The sequence below is a fragment of the Arachis hypogaea genome, chromosome 11 (assembly GCF_003086295.3).
Source record: "Arachis hypogaea cultivar Tifrunner chromosome 11, arahy.Tifrunner.gnm2.J5K5, whole genome shotgun sequence".
In the NCBI taxonomy this organism is placed as follows: domain Eukaryota; kingdom Viridiplantae; phylum Streptophyta; class Magnoliopsida; order Fabales; family Fabaceae; genus Arachis; species Arachis hypogaea.
Window position 1 is genome coordinate 139,475,507 of NC_092046.1, and position 7,119 is coordinate 139,482,625.

The window sequence follows — 7,119 nt, forward strand, 5'->3', positions numbered from 1 at the left end:
TCAAGCACAAGCCACCTTGATGAGGAGCTCCCCATAAGTCCAACTTAAGGACAATAAATAAAAGTGTTAGGTGGGAGACACCCCACCATGGTAACATCTTTTCATTTTTATCTTTTTGTAAATATTGGTAAAATTAGTTTAATTTCATGTTTTGATTGGTTTGTTGAGTTTAGTTGGTAGTCTAATATGTTACATAAGGTTTTATGGTGTTTTGGTAGCTGTTTGGAGGTTTGCAATGCTTGGTTTGGTGCAAGAACTTAGAAAAATTTTGAAAAATAGAGCACCATCCACGCGTACGCATGCCCCCAAGCTTTTCAACCATCCACGCGCACGCGTCATCCACGCATAAGTGTGGATCCAAAATTTTCACCCCCATACAAATTCTAGAGTGTTATGCCTACTTGGTGCGCGTTTTGTGCCTTAGGCACAAGCCTACCCACGCGTACGCGTCACCTCACGCGTATGCGTCGCCTCTCTGAATAACGCATCGCACGTACACGTAACCCACGTGTACGCGTCGCTCCCATTTCACCACCCCACGTGCACGCGTCACCCTATGTGTACGCGTGGATAGCCCTGTTTCATCACCTTCTTTTCTTCTCTTATTTCCATTTCTTTCCTTCTCTTCCTTTCTTCTCTTTTCATTTCTTTCTTCAACCATCATCCAACACTACCAAACACCATTTATAACTATTCCCTTTAGATAGTTAGTTGTTTAGTTAGTTTAATTTTCATCAATTTTCTATTTTTCATTATAAGTGTTGGATTGTTAATCTTGTTTACTATCTCTTGCTGCTGATTATTGATGCGGTGTTAGTTTAACATCATTGTTGTTAATTATCCTTGTTGGATTCTTTATCGAGGTTATATTTTGTTACTTGGTTTTGAGATTCTAATGCTTCATGTTTGTGAACACCAAGTGAATGACATTGCCTTCAAGCTTTTTAAGTCTTTTGAATTGCATGATTTGGCCACCATGTGATTTGAACCCTTTTCTTTGACTAGGTAATTTCTTGATGGATGTTGTGCATTTATCTTAATGCATTGTGTTTCTTGATCATATGCATCCATATGTTTTTGGCTTGAATGCTTTCATGCTTCTTTATTACTTGTTTGGTTGTCTTGACCCACAAGTTTAGAGCATCTCAAGCACATTAGGATGAGTGAAGTGCATGTTCCTTTCGTGTAACTGTGACATAGCTTTTTATGTTAGTATGTGTGTTCTAAATCGCGTGCAACTTAGAATACACACTTACTTTTATCCATGTCATACTAATTCACTTACTTTATTCTAGTGATTTACCTCATTCCAACAATTTATGCTTCCTTGCTTTTACATTTACTTTTCTTACTATCCTGTCCTCTATTTTCAGGATGAGCACCATAAGCAACAATGGAAGCGGGACGAAGAACATGCAGCAGCCGGTTGATCCACCAGCTGAAGGTGGCAATTCGGCAAGTCACCGTACCCCCTAGCTCATCTTTGAATGCACCGAAGACGGTGCAAACTTTTAAGTCTGGGGAGGTCGTCCAACCAGTCGGCATTTTTGGGTGACAAATTTCTAATTCCAACACTTTTGCATTTCATTTTTAGTCTTTTAGGATTTTAGTTGCATTTTCTTATTTTTGTATATATATACTTAATAAGCTTAGTCAAAATAATAAAAATTTTCAAGAAATTTATCTATAGGCCATTGACATCCCAATTGATTTGAGTAAAAAAAATTTTTTTCATTGGAACTTGCTTGAATTATATATTGTGGATCGTGTTTTTGAGCTAAGAACACAAGCATGTGAGATTTGAGCCTAATTCTGTGGTTACATCTTATAACCACTATTTTTCTTCTTGTGTGATTATTCTCTTTCTATGATTGTAATCTTTGATTTGTTTGATTCTTTATGTCAATTATTTTGTGTAGACATGCATTTATATGATTGAGGCCATTATTTCATTTAGCTCACTTACCCAAATAGCCTTACCTCTTATCTTCCATTGTTAGCCAACTTTGAGCCTACGATTAACCCACTTGTTCTTAATTTTAGCACATTACAAGCCTTAAAGCGAAAAAATAATAAATGTCCTTTATTTAGATCTTTGATTAGCTTAGGCTAGTGAGTGTGTATCGTTCAAGTGTGAAAAAATTTGGGACATTGGTTGAGAAAAAGGTGTGTTTTGCATTTTTGTTGAAAATCATGGGAATTGGGTACATACTCATATGTTAATTAAATGTAAAACCATATGCATTGATACTTTTGTATATACTTTATATATATATATATATATATATATATATAAAAATAGAAAAAGAAAGAAAAGAAGAAAAGCAATAAAAAAGGGGACAAAATGCCCCAAAGTGAAGTCTAATAAAAATCAATGCATATGAGTTGTGATCAAAGAAGAATGCATGAGTATGTGAAAAAGTGAAGAATAGGTAGTTAGGTTTGTTTAGAATTGTATAGGTTGTTATATAGGTTAGGTGGGAAGTTTAAGTTAATCAAAGATTCAAATTCTAGTCCACTTAACCATATACAATCCTACCTTGACCCTAGCCCCATTACAACCTATGGAAAAGACCTCAAAATATTTGTATGCATGCATAAAATAATTGTTGATTGTTAGATGAAAAATAAACCTTGAAAAGCTTGATTAGGAGAGAATTGAGTAAATCAACCCCATACACTTAAGTGATTAGAGCGGATATACATCTAGTGAGGGTTCGATTGCTCAATTACATGTTTTCACCTAGAATCATCACTTTTCTTGCAAGTTTGTAAAATTTCAATAACTTAATTCAATTGTGGTTTGGCTTGATTGTTAATACCTTTAGCCTTTATGTGCATATATACTTTCTTGGAAATTGATTTATTTTGACCAAGTAATTGCATCCATTTAGATAGATTACATGTAGGTAGATTGCATTTAGTTAGTTTATATTTTAATAAATGATGATACCCTTTGTCTCTTTCTTGGTTTAGCATGAGGACATGCTATTGTTTAAGTGTGGGGAGATTTGATGCACCACTATTTTGTGGTGTATTTTATGCTGAATTGAGGGGATTTTATCACCTTTTCTCACACTTATTCAATGAAATGGCATGGTTTTGTAATTCTCCCTTAATTTGTACTTAAGTGTGAAAACATGCTTTTTAGGCCCTTAATTGGTTAATTTTAATTCACCTTTGATTCCACTTGATGCCTTGATGTGTTTGTTAGTGAATTCAGGTTGAAAAGGCTAGGAATGGATCAAAAGAGTGAAGAGAAAAGTATGCAAAGTGGAGAGATCATGGAAAATCAAGGATTGGGAGTGCATTCATCGACGCGCACACGTGAAACGATGCGTACGCGTGAATATGGAGTCGCATGGCGACGCGTACGCGTGACATGATGTGTACGCGTGGGAAGTAAAATGCCAATTGACGCATACGCGTGACCCATGCGTACGCGTCGCAGCTCGCATGTGACCTCATTAAAGTGAAAACGCTGGAGGCGATTTCTGAGCTTCCCAAGCCTAAATCCAACTCATTCCAGAGCCTATTACATGAAAAATTCAAGAGGAGTCAAAGGGGGGGGGGAGCACATAGGGAGTTTTCATCATGCTTTAGTTAGTTTCTAGAGAGAGAAGCTCTCTCTTCTCTCTAGAATTAGGTTAGATGTAGATTAGGATTTCTTAGATCTAGGTTTAATTCATGCTTTGATTTACTTTTCCTTTACAAATTCTTGTTCCTTTACCTTTGCTTCTTTAGTTTAGTATTTTACTCTTTGTATTTGTTTACTTTGTTGTTGATGCACTCTTGTTTCTTCTATTTTCCTTTAATACAATTTATGTTTCATGTTCCTTTATTGTTGATTTGAGTTGTTGTTGTTAATTTACTTGCAATTGGTAGTTGTAGATTTATATTTCTTGCAATCTTGTTTTACTTTCCTTTTGTGCCTTCCAAGTGTTTGATAAAATGCTTGGAAGGATGTTAGAGTAGATTTTTGTGTTCTTGACTTGGGATGGTAACTTAGGTGAAATTGAGTTGCTAATGTCCAAGTCTTGATAATTGGTGTCCATTGACTCTAGCTTCCACGAAGTTAATTAGTGAGTGGCTAGGACTTATGGATTAGGATTGGTGTAGCTCATTTGACTTTTCTTCACTTGTTAGAGGATGACTTAATGAGATTGATCCTTGCAATTATCATGTTATGGTTAGTAACAAGGATAAAGATCCTTATAAAGATCCTTAACCATCAACTCTTGCCAAGCCCTTTTTACTATTAGAGTTTCATTTACTGCTTTTGCTATTTACATTTCTTGTCCCTTATTCAAAACCCCAAAATATACTTGTTCCATAACCAATAACAAGAACACTTTCCTGCAATTCCTTGAGAGACGACCCGAGGTTTAAATACTTCGGTTTATATTTTTATTGGGGTTTGTACTTGTGACAAACAAATTTTTTATTGAGGAATTGTTTGTTGGTTTAGAACTATACTTGCAACTAGATTTTATTTGCGAAATTCTTTATCGACACACAAATTTCCCTTCATCAGTCTTTCTTATAAACCAATTCTAACAAAATTAAACAATAAGATTTGGAGCAATGCTATCCAATATCGATAATTAATTTTTATTGATGTTAGACTAACTTAGTTGGACTTAGTTAACAAAAATACTTGGATATGTAGCATTCTTTTTTTCGAAAAAAAAGGTAAACATTAACATTAAGGACTAAATGATAAATTCCACAAACGAACGAAAGAAAGAAAGCGATGTTTGAAGACGTGCTAGCAGAAGCTATATTAAGTTATTAAGATTATAGGTTTGAGGAAGAAGCATTTACCGAAGAAACGTTTTCCCTTCTTTGAATCTGTCACTGCTAATGCTCTGAGTTAGGGTTTCTTTTAATTGGAGATCATCTCACCCCAAATCCTCTGTTGACTTATTGAGTCGCCCTAAGCCCAAATCCCTCGCCGATTTTGAAGACAAAACCCTCAGTCCTCAGCAAACGCTAGCAGCAACTTCATCATCTATGGAAGAACTAGCTCATCTTTTTTTTACGTCAACTTTGTTAGAAAATTAAATTTTGATGTAAATTTTTATAGTCATTATTAAAAAATAAGATTTTTGTTAAGTAAATTTTTTTTACGGGGAATGACAATATTTTTTAAAATAAAAAAATTAAAAATTAAATTTTGTTTTGAATTTTTTATATTTTTTAAGTATTTATTCAAATATTACAATAAAAATGAGATCAAATAAATAAATCGTTTATTAGATATAATTTTTTTATTATTTATAAAATATATAATATTTATTAATTCTTTTATCGTATTTTTAAATTATTTAAAAATAATTTTGTCATTAACATTTTTTAAAAACCTTCTATCAGTACTGATAGTAAACTCCTTATCTTTTATTAGGTTATAACTTTTCAACAACTGGAAGTTCCTATTTTACCCGAATTAAATCGTAAAATTGTACTTAAAGTGATTTTTTAAATTAATAGTCATCAAAATTTGCCATCCAAGTTACATTCCTCAAACATTCAATGTATTTAGTATTTACGACGTTTGTTTCTTTAATATTTTTTAATCATTTCTAATAAGAATATAAAATAATATTAAGCAATTGGCAATATGATTGGTTTGAGTTTCTGAATGGCATAGCAATTTTGACTTACCAAACTAGAACACATTATATTATACACAAATGGCATACAATCAAGTGAATTTAGATTTATTTTAAATTTGTCAAAAAAATATAAAATTGAGTGGCATTGTTTTAAAATAATCCGTTATAATGAATTCAATAGGAGTTACATATTTTCCTAAGTTTTCATCCACGTATTGTATTCATTGTTTAAGAATTTTTCTTCCTGTTATTTATTCATTTAGTTAATTTCTTCAAGTGCCATCAATGGAGTACTGAGAGCAGTATGCAATGATGCATATTAGGGGTGTTCGCGGTGCGATTTGGTTCGGTTTTTGAGGGAAAAATCATCCGATTCGATCGTCTAATTAAATTGCGGTTCAGTTTGGTTCGGTTTTTTATTAAGGCCATCCGAATCAAACCAAATAAATGGTTCGGTTTGTTCAGTTTTTTCAATCAATTCAAAAAAAATACTACCATACTATTATGCAAAGTCATAACATTGAAATCGACAAACAGAAATACACAATAACTAACAAAGTCTTGATCTAATGAAATTTAACGACAACAGAATTCAAATACGACAATTAAAGAAGTTTAATAGTTCAACAGTCAACACAACTGAAAATAAAAATAAATTGTCATTAAACTGATAGCAAAGTTATGGTGTCTTCTCTAACAAAATAGCTAAACTTCTTAATGCAAACCAACCTGAAATAAAAAAAAAAACAGTTACTAGTGGCATTTTTATGTGTATCACAAGCATAACTAGTCCCACACCAATTACATTTAGCTCTAGGATACTGTGGATTACTAGTTTCATCTTTAGTAAAGTGATCCCATGTCCAAGACCTAGGTCTACAAGGTTTTCTCTTACCTTCGTCGGTCTCAGTTTCAGCAGAGTCATATTCTCACTTGAACTGACGTCAAAATACATAAACAAATACAATAAATTAGGGACAGAAACCAACAATAAACTGAACAATAAATCAATAACCAACAATACCAAATTATCAACAATAGATTGAGCAATAAACTGACCAGTAATAAACTGAACAAAAAATCAATAACCAGCAATACCAAATTATCAAGAATAAACTGAACAAAACCTGATAATCTGAACAATTAATTAAGGACAGAAACCAGTAATAAACTAACCAGCAATAAACTGAATAATAAATCAATAACCAACATTGCATATTGCCTTTTATCTTGTGACCATATATTTTGAGCTGGCCTTTTACAATCCTTGCTTTAGGATTCATGATTTTATTATCACGTGTTAATGTTATTGATCATGAAGATGAAATCAATTATGATAACAAAAAGTATCTAATTTCTAAAGTAATCCATTCTTAACACTTTCTGATAACAAGGAAAGCTTTTTTGTAAAAAAATTGGACATGTATAAAGTTTTTGTCAGAATACATGGTGGGCTTGTATCCTGAATACACTGAGCCCAGCCCTTCGACACAGGCCCAATCAT